Source organism: Molothrus ater, chromosome 15, assembly GCF_012460135.2.
Source record: "Molothrus ater isolate BHLD 08-10-18 breed brown headed cowbird chromosome 15, BPBGC_Mater_1.1, whole genome shotgun sequence".
NCBI lineage: Eukaryota > Metazoa > Chordata > Aves > Passeriformes > Icteridae > Molothrus > Molothrus ater.
This window is the reverse complement of record NC_050492.2, coordinates 1,020,831-1,040,903: the sequence shown is the minus strand read 5'-3', so window position 1 is coordinate 1,040,903 and position 20,073 is coordinate 1,020,831. Positions and strand designations below refer to the sequence as shown.

Below are 20,073 nucleotides of genomic sequence, written 5' to 3'. Positions count from 1 at the left end.
GTAGCCAGGGTGAGTGGGAGCAAGCCCCAGAGGACTGGAGCAGCAGGGCAAGCACCTTCTCATGGGTTTTGCTGTGCTGAGGCTGCCCATGATTCCCTCCTTCCCTAATCACTTCTATTTCAGTGTTTTCTTCTACTGCTTCAGCAAAGAGACAGGCTAGACTTTTAAAACTTGCAGCATTAACATATGTATTTTTTTTTTATTCTTTCCACTGACAAATTGTGAAGATTTGAAGTACGGTTATTATTCTCCAATACAATCAGATGAAGAATTACCCTGTGCACTTATTGATCTTCAGTAGCTCCAATACTTAGAAAAACATCTCCCTGAGGAGAGGGGCTTGCCCTCTGTTTCCTGTCCCCAGCTGTGCTGAGAGGGGCTGGGATGTGCTGGGCTGCAGCCCACGGATGCAGCAGAGCTCACTGGCCCCACCAATGAGCCACCTGAGGACCCATGGCTCTCTGAGCACTCCTTCTCACAGAAATGACTCTCCATTTAGCTCTTGTGTTGACAGGGCTCAAATTAAGAGGCAATTGAGGCGGCTCTCAGAGTGAGAGATGTTTACAAGTCCTTCTGAGCAGGTAAAGGGGCTTGTGGAGGACCCAGGACCCCAATTCCTGCAGAGCTCAGGGGATAATTACCTCAGGCTTCATCTCCACATCAGGGTTAACCCCTCACTACTTAATCCACTCCCATGTGCCAGCAAACATCCTGAGCACAGTTAGGCAGGGACTATCCATCACCATGCTGGAAGAGTCTCAGAGTGGGCTTGGTAATACCTGGGCCCTGCAAGAAGAGCTATGGAGGTATTAGGACCAAAAAATCATCTTATTTGCTTATTGATTTCCAATAAAATCCAATAATTAGAAAAATAGCCCTGCTGGCTTGTGCGTGCCATGCATACAAAGGAAGAAGGTGAAATCCCTCAGGGGGTGACGGTGCTTCCACAGCAGCCCTGCCATCCCTCTGGGCTAACAGACAATTGTCCCTGCAGCTGGCATTAGTTTGTGTCCCAAGGGAGAGAGCAAAGAGCATCAGTGCCAGGAGCCTGGGATATCCCTGGGGCCAGGGAAGGGCTCTGTGAGGAGGGGACTGTCACAGGCAGGAGCCAGCACCGTGCTGTGGGTATGGGCACCTGAATGCCAGCGGTGACACTGCCAACCCCTGTGTGACCTCGTCCCTGCCACCACCACCCACAGCCCCACTTTGCACCGGTGGGGAGATGCTGCCATGGGAAAGCTGGTGCTGTGGCTCTGAGTGTGCAGGGCCAGGCTGGGCCTGCAGTGACAGGAGTATCACCTCAGCCAGCGCCAGCACAGGGCCATGGTGACGCTGCTGAGGATCAGCTGTGCCTCCTGTGCCGATAAACAAAGTATTTTTCTCTCTGCAGGTTCCTAATATAGTGCCTTCTACCCTCTGTAAATAGCACACTGGAAGAGTGGTTTGTCAAAAGCAGGTCTGGGGAATTATCTGAACTCAGCCTGTGTGATGAAAGGCTCTGAGCTGAGGGCCCCATCCTGCACGGGGGTGGGGGGACAGCAGCAGCACTGAAGTCAGAACACATTTGCTGCCCTTTCCTGCTGTTCTGCTGCCCAGACTCTGAGCAAAACACCCCCAAGGCGCTGATGTTCCAGTGCCAGGCACAGTGAGGGCTGTTACCCACAGCTTTGCAGGGGACTGTCAAAGTGATAGGGAGGTTTTTGCAAGTCAGCCTTTGATGTTTTGATGTTTTACCTTTGCTTCATGGAACTTTGGAACATTCTCATGCCAAACACCTGATTGTTTGCTTTTTTCTGCTTCCCAACCTCCCTGATGCCTCCTCACAGCTGCTCTGTTGCACTTCCTCTGTTACTGCATTTGCTCCTCTTCATCTAAGCAAGAAAAGAAGCATTATTCACTGGAGTGCATTGCCCTTGCCAGGGATTTTGGGCAATTGCCAGAGCTGGTACCCCAGCACAAGGCTCGGTGCGGCACATGCTAGTCCAGCCACAGTAAGGCAAGGCACCACCACCTCCTGCAATGGTGGGCACCACCCTTGGCTCCAGAAACCCCCTGCCCTGTCTGATGAGACAGAGAGATAAATCACCACGGTGAGATAACACACAGAGGGGTTCCCATTCTGTGGCTGTTGGCCATTCCCATGGTGGTTTCACATGGCAGCAGAAGCCACTTCTCACTCAGCACGTGTCACACTCAGTCGCAGCCACCTGTCCCAGCACCTCAAGGCTCTCCCTTGTCCTTGGTATTTATCAGAGGGACAAAAACCAGGGAAGGAACTGGGAAGAGGCTCTACCCAGTGGGCAGGCATGCTCTGGGGCAGGAGCAGAGCTGCTGTAGAGAGACAGCTCTGCACACCAGGAGAGGGAGGTGCACTCTCATGTGGGGCTGGAACCATAACTCCATCCTGCCAGGGCTGCCCCATTAGCATTCTGCACCAGCCTGGCTTTCATAAGCTGGTCTGACTCTGTAAGATAAAAAGTAATAACAGTGCCCTCCACTATTTATGAGCTGCCTTTGTGTCTCCCGGCCAAAGTCCTTCCTCCTCCCCATGCTGAGCTGCTCCAAGATGTGATGCTGGTGTTCCACAGGCCCAGCACCCAGGGCTTCACCAGGCTCCAGGAAATCCATCTCCTGGCTCAGGAGCTGTATTCCAGAGATGACAGGCACTCATTCAGCTCCTGCCCTGCCTTCCTGGATGCCCAGGGTGGCCTCATGCTCCGGGGACAATTCCCTGCACCTGGCAGGAGAAAACATGGCAATCAGGGGCTAACTGGGTGAGATCACCACAAGGCCACTTGCCTTTTTCCCCCATTTCAGTGCTATTAAATTGCTAAATTTTTAACTATTTTGCCTCCAAACTCTAAAATTACCACTTCAGACAAAGCACATGTTCATTGTTCAAGTTGGGCTGCAGGGGTGTCTCTGTTCTTTGGGGTCCTGTGGATGTTTTTTTGGTAGATAGGAGACCCTGGTGTCATGGCCAAGCTTTTCTGGGGTATTTTCTCCACCTTAGAGCTGTGCAGTGTGTCCCTCTCTGTGCTCTGCCCAGATGAGGGACTCGAGCACCACTGGCCCTGCTCACCCGTGATTGTGTTGACTGTATTGACTGATTAATTACAGCTGAGCTTCAATATTGAAATTACTCAGACCTCTGGACAGCCAAGCTGAATCAATTAGTTTATTAGTGAGAGCCACAGCCAGCTGAGCAACAGAGGGATGCTGCACCCTGGGAAAGGAGACAGAGCAGCTGCCCTTCCTGAGAGATCACCCCATGCTGCACGTTTAAAGGAACCCTTGTGGGTTTGCCCTACAACAGATGATTGTTGTGGCCCTGGTTCCCCAGACCTGGTGAGTACATGATTTAGTCTGCTGTTTTCCAGGGCTGAGCTGGCTCCTTGGGCAGCTCTTCAGGAGCACACAGCATCCCCACATTCTGCAGGGGGTGGGAAACGTGCTGAGGGGACAGGAAACTCAGAGTCTTGCTGGCTGTGACTCACATGGATTATATTTGTAAGCCCCAAATAAAGATATGGATAACAGCAACAAAAAATTATCACCAGCTAATACAAAGATGTAGCATTGGGGTTAAAGTATGGATATGTGCTGTTGGCATGCTTCATCGAACACCCCGGGGTTTCCAGCAGGGAATGACTCTCCAACCTGTAGGTGTTCATCTGGCTCACTGCAGCATGCCCTGGCTGTGACACTGGGAATTGACTCTTTCCATCTCTCTCCAGCTCCAGGTGTGTCTCTGCCAGGAGGCTCCAGGTAGGATTTTGGCTCTGGCTGGTGCACAGCCCATTCCAGCTTTAAATTCCTTGACCTTTCACCATCACTGCTCTGGCTGCAGAAATAGCAGTGCTGTTGCACATCCAGGAGTCCAGCTGGAGATTTCCTGGGTTTTTCTGGAGAAGCACCTGGAGAGATGGCTCTGCTGGGGCATAGCTGGCTCCTCACAGGTGGCAGGGGGTGGCATTGCCATAGCAATTGTCACTTGAGAAACACAGAGGTACAGACATGCCATAACAGCAGCATTGTCTCTTTTTTCCTGAGTAGGTTGGTTCAGTTTGGCTTCCAGCCCTGGTGAGGAAACCCAGAGCAGAGCCCAAAAGTAGCCCCTGTTCCACGCCCCATCCTTGGCACAAGCCACCCCACAGCAGAGGGGTGGCCCATCAGGTGTCTCCTGTAGGTGCAGAAGAGGCTCAGGACCAAATGGAATGGGCTAGGACCAAGGGGATAAATCCCAAAATATAGAAGGTCCCACTGAGAACAGGGCTTCAGCTCCTTTCCAAGCTCAGCCTCCTCTTTGGCCTAAAAAGCTTCTTTCCTCCTCCTGAAACTTCCAGGAGCAGAAACTTCCAACCTCCTAAGCTGTCAATGTGTCTTGCTTAAATAAAATCTTCACAGGGATGCTCTTTGGATCCTTGCAGTTTTATTTATTTAGTTGGTTTAGTTTAAGATTAATCATAAATGGGGAAAGTGCCAGAGACATACAAAAGAGGTTCTAAATAATTCTGAGTGATTGAGAGCACCGTGATTAATGGGATCTGCTGATGCCATTTGGGTGGAAGCAGCCTTCCGAAAAATAGATTTATGTTAAATGGAAAAATACAATAATGTCATTCACAACAGGAGAAAACACACGATGGCAGAACCTGCCCTGCACGGCCATCACACAATTCAGCTTCACAATGAACCAAACTTAACTCCTCTAAGCTCGCTGTGTCCTGATTCTAAATCCATTCATTAGATTTGATTATCTTCAGCCCTCCCCAAGTGTAATATATTCTTTCTTACAGAATTCACCATGCTTCATATCAGGCATGGTTTAATATTTCATACAGTTCATTAAGTAACATGTTCAGTTCAGCTCACAATGCCTCACTCCTAATCCCATATTCATTCCTGTGAAAGCCCCAAGAAACAGAAAAAATGGGGGGGGGAGGGGGGCAGGAGGTGTGGAGAGACACACGGGTGAAATGAAATGGTTCTGTGAATGGACCCTGGTAATTAAAGGAATTTTGCCAAAGCAGAGGGAGTGAGGACAATCCTGGGTCCCTGCCTGTGGTGTGACAGGCAGTGTGAGCCGGGGGCAGCACAGCTTGGAAAAGCATGCCTGGATTTTCCTTCATCCTCCTCACACTGAGCAGGGCTGTGATTGCTCCCTCCTGCCATGCTCCAGACATGAACCAGAGAGAGCTGCTGCTCATCCTGTGCTCACCCCACAGATCTGATTAAAGCCATAAATCCTGTGAGTGAGCTGGGAGTGGTGACCTGATAGCCCAGCCTGCTCTGGGGCTGAGGGCAGTGGGGGCTTTTCACAGGCTCGGGGTGGTTTAGTCACCTGATTTTAGTTTGGGGTTTCCAGCTGAACCCCCAGAGGAAGCTGTAGCCCCACAGGCCCTGCCTGCCTCCATGCACACTGCAGCCCTGCAGCCCAGCTCCACCAGCCCAGCTTCTCCTCGGTGCCACCCGGGGTGTCCTGCAGGGCACTGCTGCCACAGAGGGGACACGGGGAGCACAGCAAATGTCCCTGCATGCTCACAGCACTGTGCACAGTGAGGAGCACCTTCTCCCACAGGACCTTCCTCCACTTCAGAGCAAGACTCTGGCAGGAGGAGGTGAGGGGAGGTCATTCACTCCACACACGAGAAACTTGTTTTGGTAGGAAGTTAGACAGAGCCAGCAATGGGTGGGAATTTCTGCCCTGCTCCAGAATATGGTCAAATACTGGAAATTTCTCCAAGGAGGGTGAATCAAGTCCCTGCATCTGTAAGGGCACTCTGTCTGATGGGGCAAGGCTTCTGTGCAGAGGAGTCTATTATTCCCTCACATGATGAAAATTAATAATTTATAGATGGACAAAGTGATTTCGCTGTAATTTCTTGTTAGCTGTGATTCCTCCTCAGCAGCCAGGGGGTTCCAGAAGGGATCTGAGGAAGGAACAATGGGAATGGATGAAGATGCCCCTGGGAAGGGCAGAGCGAGCAGCCCTTGTCCCACAGCCCCGTGCCTGCGTGGGCTCCGTGCTGGGACCAGCCAGTGCCCCAGCAATAAATATCCCTGGCTGCCCCATGCACACCAAGTGGAGATGTGTGTTCTACCCAGCCCTCCAGAGCTGGGAATGGCACCAGTGCTCCACAGGACTCCTCTGTCCCTGGCAGAGGGACCCCGGTACTGCCTGAGCTTGGAAAGGAGGACCTTGGGGATGCTTTATCCAAAGGCAGGGAACAGCAGAGTGCCCAGCTGGGACTGTCCATCAGAGGGGTGTTCAGAGGGGTGTTCTGGGGCATGGCTCTCACTCCTGCATCTCTCTTTTTCTCTCCAATCCCTGCTTTCTCAAGCTGTGCACAAGTCAAGGCAAGGAGTGTCTCATTCCTTGTGTCATGCTCAGCAGAAGGGGGGGACTCTTTGGAGGCCTCCAGTTCCTGCTCCCTGGCAATCCCAGCCCTTCCTTAGGGCAGCTCCAACCTGCCAGCAGCAGATAAGCCCAATCCTGCAAAAATTCTGCTTTCAGCTGTCCCCTCATACACATGTTCATGCTCAGTACCTGTTCCTCCCCTGGCAAAAGGAACCTGTGTTCACTGATAATTCAGTGTGCTGGCACCAGCAGTGGCAATCCAGGTGGTGCTCCAGGGCTGTCACACCTGGCAGGGGACAAGGCCCCAGGTGTGGCTTCAGGGGGGGTTTTGTCCTCCTTAGTGCTTCTTTGCACAAATGTTCCCTCGCTCTCATCCTTCTCTCTTTCTCCCCCTCTCCTCTCAGCCCCCTGCTGCCCCATCCCAAATGCCAGGAGCTGTTTGCTGTTGGGTCTCATCCTCCCCCTCTAGAAAGATGAATATTCCCCCAGTGTCTGGTAGACCCAAGAGTCAGGGCTAGAAGAGGGTTTTGGACTTGGGCATTTCAAATGGGGGTGATGGCTTAAGCCCCAAAATCTTTTGGGTGGTTTTTTTTTCCTTCCAGTGCAACATTCCTGCCTCCATCACTGGGCTGGATTTCTGCCTTTTTTCCCTTTTCCTCCTCCCACCAGATTTGCTTGCACAGAAGAATCACAAGAACAGAAGGTGAAGCTAGATCTTTCTCCCCTTTTTTTTAAATTTTATTTTGGCATCCATTGCCTGCTTTTTGCCAAACTGCTCCAGTTCCTCTTCCCCTGTGCCCACGCTGCCTGCCCAGCATGGGGGACACGCAGCGCCAGCAGTGCCAGGCGTGGTGGCCATCGATTCCCTGCAAGGGGAGGGGGTGGCAGAAACACCAACCCCAAAGCCAGGGGAACACCTGTGTGGGTTTGGATCACCCTCTGCCAAGGAGCTGCTGCCCCAGGAGCTGAGCTGAGGTCGCTGCTGTCTCCCAGTGGGTGGGAAAGGCTCATCACACGGGCGGAAGCCTTGGAGCTCCCCACCTGCATCCTCACTGCCTCTCCTCAATGCAGTCAGCGTTTTTAATCATCCTTCCCACCTTTCTTTGACGCCTTCCCAGCTTTACTACATCCCTTTCCACCTGTGCAGTGCTCGGTGTGTGGGAGCACGGGGAATTCATCCAGTGGCAGCGTGATTGGGGCTGTTTTGCTCTGTTCTCCTCTGAGTAATCCCTAACACTCAAGATGCGTTTTTTCTTTTATCTCTGCTGAGCAATAGCTGATGTTTTCGGAGAACTATCTATTATAACCCTAAGATCTGGTTCCTGAGAGTTAATAGTCAGCTCACAGCCCATCATTTTATTTCTGAAGTTGGGGATGGCTTCTCCCACGTGCGCCACTATTTATCCACACTGCATTTCTCCTGTCACTTTCTTGGCCAGTCACTCACTTCAAGGTCCTTCTGCAATTCCTCATGGTCACTCCTTGTCCTTAATATCCTAAATAATTTGGAAGCATTAACAAAAAGCTCTCATTTCACTCTCCCCTCCCTTCCTCTCCCAGGGAGCCTCCATATAGGGTCTAGGAGAAATTTTGGGGAAACTCGTGGACCCACAGAAAAACTGTGACCCGTGGAAAGGGACAGGAGAGAAGAACCCATGTGGCTGCCCATGGTCCTGATGGGCATCAGCATCTGGGAGCAGTGGGGACAGGCTCCAGGCAACCCAAGTGACAGATATCTGCAGGGACAACTTGTTTTGATGCATTACCCCCAAGATTCATCAGTAAATGGGATTGAAGAGCCTTTAATGACCATAAAGAGTGAAAAATTCCAGTGGAGGGATGGCCATGGCTTTCCTGCTTGAGCAGATGCTCGTCAGAATTGGTACTCTCCAGGGAATTGCTCCAGAAGGTGGATGGAATAAAGTGATTCACAGTATTAAAAAAATAAAATAAAAAGAGAGACATCAGAGCTCCTGGAAGCTGTTCAGTTGGCACCGGCAAGGCTGCGAATAACAGACGCCCAAGGGAACCAATGTTTGAAGCCAAAGCAATTTGGGTAACAGGACAGGCTTGAGGGGAAGAAACCACACAGATTTTGGATTCTGCTGCACATTGATGCTAAAAAAGAAGCCACACATGTTGTGAATGTGCAGCCCAGGAACACATTTTGTAGGCACATTCCTAATGTGGCACGTGGTGTGCTCGTTCCTATTATTGATAATAGCTAACTGCAGCTCCTCCTCCTGCTTTTCCCTGCTCAGCCATGGAAAACATGGGATCCAGATGCTGTTAAACAGCTTTAGAGATTTCCAGGTGAACATAAACTGGCTGTTTTGAGGGTCTGCCTTGGACTCGCATGGTTTACAGTGCAGAGCAGCTGTGTCCAGGGAGGGATGGATGCATTTGTTTCCTATATTGGCACCTAAAAGGGAGGGCTGAAGAGGCACATTCCATCCAAGTAGCTCTGGATCAGCTTTATTTGACCAGTGAGGCTGTGTAGCAAGAATGGCAGGATTCAATCTGACCAGAAGTACTTCTCTTAAAATGTCAGATGATGCCTCGAGCCCCCGCAGAGCTGGGAGGATGTTTTCCTTCTGTAAACCAGAATCAAACCTCTCCATTCCCCTATAAGGCCAGGAGAATCCCTGGGAAGCTGGTGATAAATCAACTTTTCTTTGGGAGGAGAGGAAGAAGTGTTCTTCATCTTCCTCTCCCCAAGCCACAGTCTAGGCTCTGTGCTCTCCATGTTTCTGTCTGTGTGAAGGGACAAGGGACATGGCACTGCTCCATGTCACAGCCACCTCAGCCAGGCCTGCAGAGCAACCTGGGCCAAATATGGGGAAGTTCTGCATCTCTGAGCCACCCTTAGTGCTGCATCTGCTGGGACCACAGCAGGACAATGACTGACACCTGCCAGCCTCCCATCACCCTGTATCACAAAATGGGTTGGCATGGAAGGGACCTTAAGGACCACCCACCCCTGCCATGGCAGGGACACCTCCCACTGTCCCAGGTGCTCCAAGCCCCAACGTCCAACCTGGCCTTGGGCACTGCCAGGGATCCAGGGGCAGCCACAGCTTCCTGGGCACCCTGTGCCAGGGCCTGCCCACCCTGCCAGAGAACAATTCCTTCCCAATATCCCATCCATGCCAGTGGGAAGCCATTCCCTGTGTCCTGTCCCTCCGTCCCTTGTCCCCAGTCCCTCTCCAACTCTCCTGGAGCCTCTTTAGACCCTGGAAGGGGCTCTGAGCTCTCCCTGGAGCCTTCTCCTGTCCAGGCACCCCCAGCTCTCCCAGCCTGGCTCCAGAGCAGAGGGGCTCCAGCCCTGGAGCAGCTCCATGGCCTCCTCTGGACTCTCTGCAGCAGCTCCAGGTCCTTCTGGTGTTGGGCACCCCAGAGCTGGAGGCAGCTCTGCAGGGGGGTCTCACCTGAGTGGAGCAGAGGGGATCTCCTGTGATTTGTGACAGTGTTGGCTCATTTGAGTGTAACATTTTCTTTGTGGCTGGTAATATCCACAGTGACCTTTCCAGATCTGACATCAATTCTACCTGAAACTTCCAAAAACTTATTTTATTAAAGATGTTGGGGAAGTTTACCCAGCTGGTAAAACAACTCCATCCACACCTACAATTGATGTCCCAGCCCTGGGGGACCTGGGATGTCTCTGCCTGGAATGCAGATGGTCTGTCAGTGTCAGGAAAGCCCCCAAGAGCTGCTGTAGCACCATTCCCCAGAGAGATCTGGCTGCTGCAGCTGCTGGTCCTTGCTGGTGAGCTGTCCATCCACACCCAGGTCTCCTGCAAACTGATCCCTGGGGCTTCCCAGTGTCCTTGCTGGGGTCATGTCCTGGCATTGTGGATCCACATGGTTGTCATAGCATGTGGATGTTTCTCCTGGAGTTTTCACATACAAACATTTCCCTTTTCCCCAAATCCACAGCAGTTTCCACCCGGATCATCTGCAGCACCACAGACCCTGGGCTCTGCCAGTCAGCCGTGAAGGGCAACAAAAAATCCCTTTTACTCAGAGCCCAGGGACATGTGGGTGATTTGCAGACTAAACCCAATGAGTTTGGTGGTTCTGGTCCCCCAGAAGTGATGGACAAGCTGTTGGCCAGTGGGGTGGTGAGGCCACCCCAAGGAGGCCCTTGACTGGCCATGGCAAGGTTTGGTAGGTAGGATGATGATTTCCTGTGAGGACTGGAGGAAGATGGAGTACAGCAACAGGGACAGAGCAGCTGCAAGCTGAGTCTTCATGATGGATGGTGAAACCACCATCAGATTTCAGATTCTGCCCTAAATCTCCAGCTCCACCATTTTTCAGCACCCTGGGAAGGAGCCGCCCCAGCAGATGCCACCTGGGCCACCCATCTCCACCAGCCATGGCCACACGGGGCAAACACCACTGTCCCAAAATGCTGTGGGGGGGCACCTGGGCACTCGGCTCATCCCAGGAGGGGGATGAGGACGGGGCTGGCGTGGGTGCCAGTGTGGCTCACCCCAGCCCCTGACAGCTCACCGGGTGCCAGGGGGGATGGATGGGAGCATGGCTCAGCCCCAGCCCTGACTCACAGCGTCCCCACGGGCTCGGTGTGACAGCGCGGCTGCCTGCGGTCGTCTATGGCAACTGAACCACCTTGGAAGGCTGCACTGCCTGTGTGGGCTTGAAATTGTGGTTGGTTTTGTTCCCTCTTGGAAAAAAAAAAATAAAAAAGACAATCTGATTTGTATGGAACTCCGAATAAATTCCTTGTTAACCTTTACAGCCATCTGGAGGGAGTCACTCCTCGCTGCAGGGCCGTGGGAGAGAGCGAAGCCTCTGCTGGCAGATTTTGCAGGGGTTGGCACGGGGGGAGCTGGAAGCCCCTGCTGGGTGGGAGCCAAGAGCCCTGGGACACCCACGGGACCCAGGGGCGGAGGATGCTGGGCTTTGGGGTGGCCTGGTTTGCTGGGATCCATGGGCTGTGTCAGGCTGCCCCTGCCCTCTCAGTGTGGGGCACAGGGAGTGGGAACAGCCCCTCACTGGTTGTCGTGGGTGTGAGCAGAGAGGGGAACCCAGGCTGACACCATGCTGGGGGCCCCACTGATGTGAGGGTCACGCTGCCCCAGTGCCACAGCCCTGCTGGAGACCTGGGCTTTCCAGCCGGGGCTTGAGGGTTCAGGTTTGCTCCAGGTGCTGAGTCTCCCATGGCATGAGGGAAGAGCTGGATCAGACCTGAAGGTCCATCCAGTCCATCCACAGCCAGGGAGCTCGATTCAGCCCCAGGCTGCTCCCTCCCAGAACCCTGCAGCAGTCCCTGGTAAATCTGCTCTGCACCTGCAGGGAATTCCTTCTTCTCCAAATGCTTCCTGTGGAGTCTCCTCCTGACAGGCACTGAGTCTCACAGGCCTTACCTGGGCCTGACAGTCCTCACCTGTGTCTGGCAGTCCTTACCTGGGCCTGACAGTCCTTACCTGCACCTCATAAAGCCCTGCCTGTCCCCTGGAAGTGCTGGTTGGCAGGAGGGATGAGCAGAGGGGACAGGGGACACTGCCACCCCCCTGGCAGCCCCATGGCAGCCCAGACAATGGGATCAATTGCAGTTTCTGCAGATGAGAGAGAGAAGGGGCAGCACCAGCCAGATAAACACAATGCAACTTTATTTTCTTTCTTTCTCTGCTCCTTTTAAAATTTATAAATATTTTGAAAGCTCTCCAAAGGGAGGGAAAAAACACCAAGTTGTACATGACTGACTCAATGCAGTGTCACTGTGTTCATTAAGAAAGAAGAAAATCAACTCATTACCAGGCTGAATAAAGAAGAATCTTTTGGTTGACTAAGAGAGGGGAATGCACTTGCAACGGGTGGGATAAAACAGGAGCATGGCTGCTTTCCAGCCCTGCTGAGCTCTGTCTGAAGGTCTTAATTATAAGCAGCTCAAAAAAAAAAAAAAAAAAAAGCTGTCGAGAAAAGGAATTTACAACACAAAAGAAATAACTGGATCTCAGATGCCTCTATACATATTTAATAATTGGGATGCTGATGAAGAGGAATCTTTAAATGAGCTGCCTCCATCCAGCTTTGCTCACCGAGGGCTCTGGGGGAGGCACCGTGCCCGGCCGCTGGCAGATTTGGCTGGGGCAAGGGATGCCACCAAGGTGCATGGCTGCAAACTGGCAGCCAGGGAGGAGAAAAACCCAACCTTTGGGTCTGGGAGCTTGGCTGGAACTACAGCAGGATCAGAGACTTCCTTGGACAGTTCTCCGAGCTCGATGGCTTGGCCTTCAGAGACACCGAAGGTCAGCGAGGCTCTGGCTGGTTTCATGGAAAATCCTGGCTCAGCCTCTGCCACCGTGGAGCACGAGAGATGATCACAGCCCTCAATCATTTTTAAGCCAATTCTCTCTTATTTTTAAGCCAGTCTTTAAGCCCTCTCTAAAGTAATTTAATTCATTTCACCATCTTAGCTCTGATAACTTCAAAGATTATTCGCCTTTACTCCACAGCAAATTCTGACTCTCCTGAACCTTCTCCCTCTTTACTGATTTCCCACAACCTCTGGGGCAAACATTTCCACTGCATCTTTGCAGGGCTGGGTTTGGATTTTATCTCTCTCCCCGGGTTTGTGTTTGCATGGAGTGTCCTCATTAATTAGGATGTCTTGTTGGACACTGTGTAGTCTTCAGGGAGTTCCCCCAGTGATTTGTTTACAGATGTCAGGTTAGCAATAAATTGGGAGAAATAATTGACCTTTCCTGTAAGACTTTACTAATCCTGTTTCTTCTTAACCGTTTCCAATTTTTAGTGTGCAGTGGTGTTTTTCTTAATCAATTGTTCAGACTGTGAGAACATTACAGGAGATGCGATCAGGAACACGCCGTGGTGATGCAATTTTAATGATTCATTCTCTCTCATTAATTCACTGCATTTCACATTTCTTCAAGTGCTGACTTTGGAAGTTTTCAAGACTTTAAGTAGTTTTTCTGTTTGATTTTTTTTTCTTTTAACAGTTAGAGTGGCCTTCTTGGTATGAGTTGTGTGGCTGCAACAGGCTGTGGGCAGGATCCACTTGCTGGAATGATGCAGGCGTGGAGTAGGGAGCTCATCCCAGCCTCAGGACCTGGCATGCCAAAGCAGATTCCAGCTCGAATACAAGGAGAAAAGTCAGCAGAACATTTCTATTAAAAACTGTTACTTTTAAACAAGTTAATTTCCCCCATGAATCAAGCTGCTGTAAGGAGAAATCCCGTGTGGCAATCTAAGTATAATTGTGATATTCTCATTAGAAGTGCTCAGACTGAATCGCTTTTATTTTTAATTTTTTTTTAAAGGAATTCAAACTTTTGGAAGTTAAATGACTTGGAAGAGATCCAGCTTTTGATTTAAGGGAAATTGTGCTGTTGTTATTCTGCATTCCAGAAATTATAGAAACGCTTCAGGTTTTGAAAACAAAACCTGGGGAATTGGAACATTTTATTTCATGCAAAATAAAACCATGGGGCTTTTCCACGTCAATTATTTCAGGGGAGTGATAACATCCCTGATAAAACAGCTGCACTAGCACCTAATGCTGCTATTAATATGCAAGTGTGGGTCCTTATTCTGATGCCTGACAGTGAGCAAAACAGCAATGAAGTGTTCTGCAAGGAAATCCTTTCTGCAGCTAATCACCTCATTAGAAATTCAGAGATTGTCTTAAACGGATCAGTTACAGCAAATTCAGAGCAGGAGCAGCGGCGGTGAGGGAGCCGGGCGGGCTGGGACAGCTGCGGCGGGGATCAGGAGCCCTCACCCGCCTCTCTCGGGCTCCTCTGCCGCCCTTAGAGCCCCGCCAGCCCCGGCAGTTTATAAATTACACCTTCATTAGTACAAGCTGTTATCTTGTTTCACATGTAGTGGTCAACTGAAGGCAACGTTGCAAATGAGGCTTTATCTCCTGGCTGTGATTGCCGAGGGATGCTCTGCCCCAGCCCCAGCCCCTCCCGGCTGGGAGAAGGCACCGGGACCGGGAGCTGTGGGGATGCAGAGGGGATGGGGAGCTGTGGGGATGGATGCAGAGGGGATGGGGAGCTGTGGGGATGGATGCAGAGGGGATGGGGAGCTGTGGGGATGCAGAGGGGATGGGGAGCTGTGGGGATGGATGCAGAGGGGATGGGGAGCTGTGGGGATGGATGCAGAGGGGATGGGGAGCTGTGGGGGTGACGAGGGGATGGGGAGCTGTGGGGATGGATGCAGAGGGATGGGAAGCTGTGGGGATGGATGCAGAGGGGATGGGAAGCTGTGGGGATGGATGCAGAGGGGATGGGAAGCTGTGGGGATGCAGAGGGGATGGGGAGCTGGGGATGCAGAGGGGATGGGGAGCTGTGGGGATGGATGCAGAGGGGATGGGGAGCTGTGGGGATGGATGCAGAGGGGATGGGGAGCTGTGGGGATGGATGCAGAGGGGATGTGGAGCTGTGGGGATGGATGCAGAGGGGATGGGGAGCTGGGGATGCAGAGGGGATGGGGAGCTGTGGGGATGGATGCAGAGGGGATGGGGAGCTGTGGGGGTGACGAGGTCGGATGGATTTTCCTGTCTCACCACTACAGTCAGTGCCAGGGATTTGGGGCACCCTGGGTGCTGCTCATCCAGAAGCAGAAGGACACTTGAGCATCTCAGTAGTTCAGTTGTTTTAAGCCAAGTGCATTCTCTGGGAGAAATATTTGACTTAAAAGTCAAGGCAGTGGAGCAAGGTTCATGAGGTAGGAGACTCTGGATGTTTTGCTTAGAATTAAAAAACCATGTTGAAAATCTAGAGAAAAGCCTCCTCACGTTTCAGGCAGTCTCTTGCCAAAGGCACTCTTGTCCCCTTGGGTTTCCAAGCTAGTCTTGGGAAGGGGAATCAGTGGCTGAGCCTTTGTAGCCAGGAGGGAAATCTGATTTTCTTGCTCTCCTTCAGGAATTTTTGGCTCTTAGGGTACAATTTTTGAGTGTTGCTCCCTAGAGCACAGGAGTATCAGCCAGCAGGGCCAGGCTGGCGTGTCCTGCGTGCTCCAGGCTCACTTCCCAAAGCCCATCCCTGCCTGCAGTGCCCTGGGCAGCAGCACAGCTCTGCAGGTGTGGCTGCAAACCCCAGCCTGTACAAACCCAGGCTGAGGGGGCTGAGCAGGGGCTCTCACGGGGCCAAATCCCACAGGGAACAATCCCTCAGCCGTGCCTTTGGTAGGGACTGGGGGAGACAGATGCTGACCAGCTCAGCTGGCCTTGCTGGGCCTTTAATTTAATAGAATTTAACTGAATATTGATTTATTTTACTTTGCCTTTTATTTTTCCCCCTCTCCATTTTTCCTTTTCTCTTTTCCCTTTTCTTTTCCCATTTTTCCATCTTCCTTTTCCCATCTCCCTTTCCCTTTTCCCTTTTCTTTTTCCTTTTTCCCTTCTCCCTGTTCCCGTTTTGCCCTTTCCCTGCCGTTCTGCTGCCTGCCCATCCCCACTGGCAGCACCTTCCAGGCTCTGCAGCCCCTCTGGCTGTGCCCCGTTCCCAGAGGCCAGCACAGCTCTCCCAGTGGGCCTTGTGCACCAGTGATGGTTGTCTCACTGTCCTGGTGAAATCTGGGATCTGGGAATATTCCTTTGCTCGTTCAGGGCTGTCCCCACTCGGGTTGGTGACAGGGCTGTGCCCCAGTGACCACGGGGAGGGACAGCAGAGACACCACCAGGGCTGTGCTGGGTGGGACAGATGGCACCATGGCCACAGAGATTTGTGCTCCTCAGGACAAAAAGCTGAACATGTTTGAAATGAGGCCATTCCAGCTGTCGGGATAGCAGAGTGTGCCCGGAGGGCAGCAAATCCCTCTCCAGTTCCTCGCGGCTTTGTCATCCTGCTCCCTTCAGCAGGAATGAGACTCCCCCTTGCTGGAAAACAGCCTGGAGAGGATCTCCTGCTCCCTCCCCTGCTATAAACGGGCTCTCCCTCCCCGCCAGGAGGGTGAGTTTAATTATAAACTAAAAACAGACCCATCTGCTTGGGTGGGTGTGGGTGTTCTTTCCCCAAACTGATGGGGTTTGGCCACTTTTCCTCCTAATTTTAGATACAAAGAAATGAAAATTATTAAACTCCAGCATGGGTGAAGGCTACTGCAAACTGTCCCCCACCAAGCTGCTTTCCTGGCAGTGATATCTCTGCTGCTTTGGGGACACAGAGTGGAAAAAGGGAACGAAACAGCAGTGCCACATCCCTATCCCTTTCCCTGTGTTAATTCTCACCCTTCCCCTCGCTGGCATCACAGCAAGGTTCCCAAAGGAGCTTCCTGGAGAAGCACAGTGGGAGCAATCCCTCTTCAATTTTGGGTTCATTCAGGGTAATTTTAATAAGTTCCTAGTCAATGCCTGCTGTTGGATGACACTCTTGCCTCTCCTGCTGGGCTGTATGTTTGTTGTGCTGTGATTATTTAGGTTTGTTTGAACTTCTCTCTGTACTACAGGATTTCTTAATGGAGGGGAAAGTCATGCAATTGCACAAAGCTAAGCAGAAGTGGAGCTAAGAGGAGTTGGGAGTAATAGAAATAAGATAACCCCAAACCAGCAGGATAAACAGCAGTCACCTGGGTGCCATCACAACTCAGACAAGCTGTGTGAGGCATCTGACCCTGGAGAAAGCTGCAGGCACAGCAAAAGTTCCTTAAATAACTTTTGGCAAAATTATTAAAGCTAAATCAAGTATCATTTAAGCTAGAATATATTGTAGACAAGACCTGAAGGCTCCCAAGCCTGATTTCTGAGGGCCCCTGAAGGCTGTGGGTGTCAGGAGCACAGCATGATGTGTGCCAGCTCTGAGTGGGCCTTGGCAGAGACACAGGAGGTCAGACCACAGTAACACAAACTGCAGTGCCACCAGCTTGAAATGAGGATATTTAATGGCAAAATTATGATTCCCAGGGCTGAATCTTCCCTGTGGTTGCACCTGAGGTCTCAGTGTACCCAGCTGTTCTCACTGCTTGGAAACTCCTTATCCTGGAGGATTATTCCTGTAAGGCCTCAGTGCCAGCCTGCAGCCCCAGAGGGTTTCCAGGAGTGATGATGAGGAGGATTTTGACCGAGGAAGGCCATTCAGCACTGCAGGGCTCCCTCCACTCCAGGCCCCCCATCAGGGCTTGGTTGTGCTGCTCCAGGGTGTCAGACCCTGAGCTCAGCATGGATTTAACCTTCTGACAAACGGGGGGCCTGAATTAAGGCACCTGAGTTTACAGCCTGTTTTATGAGCCTGACCATGTAATAAATCCAAGAGAGCTGAGCTCAGCAGCCTTCCCCAAGTGGTGCCCCCAGAGCAGACACAAGTCCAGCACCATGCGACGTCTGTGAGGCTGCAGAGCAGAACCTGCAGCTGTAAAATCCATGGGGAGGGAGCTGGGTCTGTGCCAGGGACTGCTCACACCCTGGAACAGCACCTGGAGCTTTGCAGCACGGTGGCCAAACAGGGCCAGGGGGATGGGCCATCCTGGGAAATGTTCAGGGGAACAGTCAGAGCCCCCAGCTCCTCCTGGCCATCTCCACTGGGAATGAAGCGAGCGCTGGTGACTTCCTGGGGATGGGAAGATCCCCTGGTTTTTCTCTTTTAGGCTCATGGCCTATTGGGGCTTTAATGCTGAGAGTGGCAGCATGTTTATTTCCTGCAGTCATGAAAGGACCAGTCCAGAGATGTTTGGATCCAGCTGGCAGGGAGCACAATGATTCCAGAAGGTTCTTAGTTCCATCCACCTCGAAGCCAAGGCTCCTTCCAGCTCCTCCTTGAAAGCTTTGCTACCTCTGCAGGAATTCCTGGCTGGGAGGTGACCCCTGTGCAGGCTCCATGGCACAAGTTGAACTCCAAGCTACCATGACAGGAAGAAGTAAGATTTTTCCTTTAATCAGTCATGTATAACCTTTGAGAGCTGACCTGCCTTTGGGACTGCCTCTGCCCCTCCATCCCCTGGGGTAACAGTGCATGAAAATTAGGAGCTGAAGACATCAGCAAAGCTGAAGCACAGGAGCAAAGCTGAGCCCTGAATTGTGCAGAGCCATCAGGGACAGCTTTTCTCCCTCTGCATGGTGCTGCCACTCCTCTTGCTTGTCCTCTCAGCAAAAATGGAAACCAGGGCACATTTCATTACCCTGCCTCATTCCCTGCACTGCACAGAACTTTGGTAGAAGTGGCAAATACCTCTTGTTCTTCTCAGGGGGGCTGGATCTATCTGGGATTGCCCAGAGCATCACTGTACTGGGCTTGCTCTCCTCACCCATCCTCCCAGCTCTTCTCCTAACTCACCCCAGCACTGGGGAGCTTGTTCTGTTCTCCCAGAAGAGGCCCAGGGAAGTGGGATGGAATTCACAGTTCCAAAGAGTGTTATCTGTATCAGTAAAGAGAAATTGGAGAGGATCCACCCACCTCTGTCCTTGCCCCTTTCCTTCTCCTACAGAGCTCCCCTCAGAGCTGCTGAACATGTGCCCACCAGTCTCTGGTGCACCACTAGACCTCAAAACCAGTCTGGGAAACTGAAAACCATCCATGCAGGCACTGAATGAACCAGGGAAGTTTGGATTAAAATCTCGTTTTATTACACTTGGAGAGAGTCATGGACATGCTGTGTGAGTTGTTCATGGCTTTTCCTTCCGAAACATGGAAAGCACCTGAGGAAGGGATGTGACACAGACACAGTGGAGTGTGGTCCACAGTGGTCCAGGAAACAAAAACCAGGTACAGAAAATTTGGGGTATTGTGCCATTTGGCCATGGCTCCCTGGGAAAGGGAAGACACCTTTTCCCAGTAAAACCTTCAGGATGAAGATGAGCACTGGTGTTTCCAGGAGGAGTCAGGAGGAGCAATGGCACAGAAAGCCAGGGGACAGCTCTGCACTGGCCAAAATCAGCTGGCAGGAGGCAGCCAGGATGTGGGCACATGGACTGGCAGAGCTCTGGCAAGGACAGCACAACTCTGGGACACAGAACAGATTCCAGATGAAGTGCCAATGCTCAGCAAAGCCTCTGTGCCACTTTTCCCTGCCAGTGGGATTCTGGTGTGACTTGTCAGCAGATCTTCACTTGCCACTCACCAAACAACGTGGTCAAATGGGCAGAGAACACAGGCAGGGAGAGGGTGCAACAGCACCTCAGAGCTTCAGTGCACGTTTTGCTTGCTTGTGAAATCTCAGTATTTGTTTACCCCTTTTTGCTGGAATCCAATAACTCTACATTGGCACAAAGGGACTCGAAACCAATTGGTTTTTATTGCACAAATCAAGACTGACACAGAGCACGCAGCAGGACACAAAGCATGGGGCAGTCCCTGAGATGCTGGGTGCAGTATTTGGGAAGGAGCCTGGGGAAGCTGTGGTGCCATGTACTGCTGGCACGTATCCCCCTGGGCAGGCTTTAAAACCCTGCTTTTAGAGCTCAGCTTGAGCAAAGTGCTGCTGTTTGTGCTTTTAGTGATAGCAATAAAGATGGTTTTTATTGTTGTTTCATCTCGGAATTTCACAGCGTGTTCCTGTTGTTATTTTGGGGTCAGCCCTCAGATGCAGCAGCTGCAGCACTGGCAGCAGCCAAGGCAGGTCCTGCACAGCATCAGGGGCAGCTGCAGCCGTCTGCAGCAAACTCAGCTGCCCTTCCCTGGTTGTGGAAGCCTTGGGAGTGCCTGTGGCTGCTTCCAGAGCAGGCTGAGCTCTTGGGAAGGAGCTACAAGAGTCGAGGCAGTGATTTCTGTAGCAGAGGGCCGGGA

General features: G+C 51.8%; 1 long non-coding RNA gene across 1 annotated transcript; it reads left to right on the top strand.

The window, feature by feature from the left end:
• The first annotated feature begins 18,028 nt into the window (after positions 1–18,028).
• Positions 18,029–19,827, top strand: LOC118692176 (uncharacterized). Its single transcript, XR_004981123.1, has 2 exons — positions 18,029–18,208; positions 18,776–19,827. It is a non-coding gene; the product is annotated as an uncharacterized LOC118692176 (long non-coding RNA).
• Positions 19,828–20,073: the final 246 nt, after the last annotated feature.